Consider the following 2500-nt stretch of genomic DNA (forward strand, 5'->3'; position numbering starts at 1 on the left):
GCCTGGGTTCGGGCGCAGGACTGGGCGAGGTGAAGGTCGGGGACGTCCGCTCTGTCGGGCCAGCTGTCCTGAACCGAGCTCGGACCGGCGTATCTCCGTCCCTTCCGTGGAACGCGCTAGGCTGCGTGGGCGTGTTCTCGAGCGGCGCGGCGTGCCCGTCCCCCCTCTATTTGGAGGGGGTGGGTGCAAGGCGTCGTCCCGGTTCACTCCAAACCCACTTCGGCTGGCGCCCAGCGATCAACTCAGAACTGGCACGGACCAGGGGAATCCGACTGTCTAATTAAAACAAAGCATTGCGATGGTCAGAGATAGATGTTGACGCAATGTGATTTCTGCCCAGTGCTCTGAATGTCAAAGTGAAGAAATTCAAAGAAGCGCGGGTAAACGGCGGGAGTAACTATGACTCTCTTACCCCCACGGAGGTGGAACCAGCCCGTCTCTTTCCATTCTGGGAAACGCTATTCTCTAGACCCACATCGCCGGACCGCCGCCCAATTCGCGACCGTGATCCAGTGAATCAGCAACTAGGGAACCCAATAACACCAGAGGAAATCCTTGTTGCTCTCAAGGCAAGTAGCAGTGCTGCTCCTGGCCCAGACGGTATCACTATACGTTTACTTAAAGCTATACCAATCAGAGTGTTCGCAAAACTGTTTAATCTGTGGTTGGTAAACGAATCCCTGCCACACCCGTTTCGCAAGAACAAAACGGTGGCTTATACCTAAGAAACCTAACCCAGACTCTCCTTCCCATTATCGCCCCATAACGATGTCATCAACGATAGTAAGGCTGTTCCATAAGATTCTGAGCAGCAGACTCTCTGAGGCAGTCAGGATCGACAGGCGGCAGAAGGCATTCATCCCCGTTGACGGATGCCCTGAAAACCTGGTGATCCTGGATGCCCTCTTGCTGAGGCTCGTGCGCTTAAACACAACACGCACCTGGCGTTTCTGGATATGGAGAAGGCTTTCGATAGCGTCTCCCATCCGGCCATTCACCGGGCCATGAAACGTAAAGGCATCCCGAAGCCTTTACGGACTTATATCATGTCGGGCTATGACAGGTCCTCAACCATTATAACCAGCCAAGGTGAGAAGTCGAAGGACATCCTGATCACTAGGGGGGTGAAACAGGGTGACCCCCTGTCTCCATTTCTTTTCAACCTGATAATTGACGAGGCAATTACCAGGGCTAAAGACCTGGGGCTAGGGGTTGGTCTGGGCGGCGAAAAGGTATCAGCGCTGGCGTTCGCCGACGACCTGGTTGTGGCAGCGGAAACGGCTGCCGGACTACAGACACTCATAACCAGTATTTGCCGCACGCTGCGCGGCTCTGGTCTCAAAGTAAACGCCGCAAAATGCCGGACGCTGAGCATAGCGATTGATGCGCATCGGAAGACATGGCATGTCCCCACCAGGAAGGCATATTATGTCGGAGACGATGCAATCGGTACTATGAGTGTGGCGGACGAGTACAAGTACTTAGGGATACTGATCGGAGCCGGGGGCAGACGCTTATCCTATGGTTCCCTGTTTGAGGACGGCCTGACCAACATCACCAAGGCGCCGCTCAAACCCCAACAGAGGTTATACCTACTAAAGCACCACCTAATCCCCAAAATGAACCACCGCCTTGTCCTCGGACACGTGGCTAAAACGGAGTTGGCGAGGTTGGACCGGCGGGCTGCGACACGCCACTCGTGGCTGGCTGCGGCTGCCCCATGACACCCCCAACGCCTTTATCCACGCCGACGTCAAGGACGGTGGACTAGGGATACCCGACTTTGCCACATCGATCCGGCTACAAAAGAACAAGCGGCTCGGGCGCTGACCGGATCAGCGGACCCAGTGGTGGTGGCAGCGGCTCTCCTACCCGCATTCCAAGCGAGAATGCGCCGGTGGGTAGACCCGGCCACGGCCGCTGGAACGCCATCCAGCAGGACGACCGAGTGCGCTAGAAGATGGAGGGCAAAACTGTAGCAGCATGGTCGACGGCGCCGGCCTCGCTTCCTCTTGTGAGGTCCCATCCTGTCACAAGTGGGTCGCGTCCGGCACCCGTCTGCTAAGCGGGGGAGATTTTGCCCACGCCGTCCAAATTAGGGCAAACGCTGTAGCCACGCCATCTAGGGCGGCCAGGGGTAGACCCGAGGCTTCTGGTCTCTGTGACGCTTGTCGGAAACCAGGAACCCTGGGCCAACATATCCCAGGCCTGCCATAAGACACACGGGGCTCGGGTGAAACGTCACGACGACATCACCCGGTTCGTAGCTGGCCGATTGCGGCAAAGAGGCTTTGAGGTGGAGCGTGAGGTCCGTATACCAGACGGAGGGACCTTCTGCAAGCCAGATATTATAGCTTGCAAAGGTGATGAGGCCTTCATATTAGACACCCAGGTCTCAGCTGATAACTTCCCACTCTCCCGTCCACATCAGAGCAGTGCGACAAATACGGCACCCCCGAGATCCTGCAGAAGGTCCGGGAGTATACCGGTAAGCCTACAG

At 56.7% G+C, this 2500-nt stretch overlaps 1 pseudogene; it reads left to right on the forward strand.

The window, feature by feature from the left end:
• The window catches only part of LOC138362275 (large subunit ribosomal RNA), a 7291-nt pseudogene that overhangs the window by 2564 nt on the left and 2227 nt on the right, over nt 1-2500 (forward strand).

The sequence above is a fragment of the Procambarus clarkii genome, unplaced genomic scaffold, assembly GCF_040958095.1.
Source record: "Procambarus clarkii isolate CNS0578487 unplaced genomic scaffold, FALCON_Pclarkii_2.0 HiC_scaffold_1573, whole genome shotgun sequence".
NCBI lineage: Eukaryota > Metazoa > Arthropoda > Malacostraca > Decapoda > Cambaridae > Procambarus > Procambarus clarkii.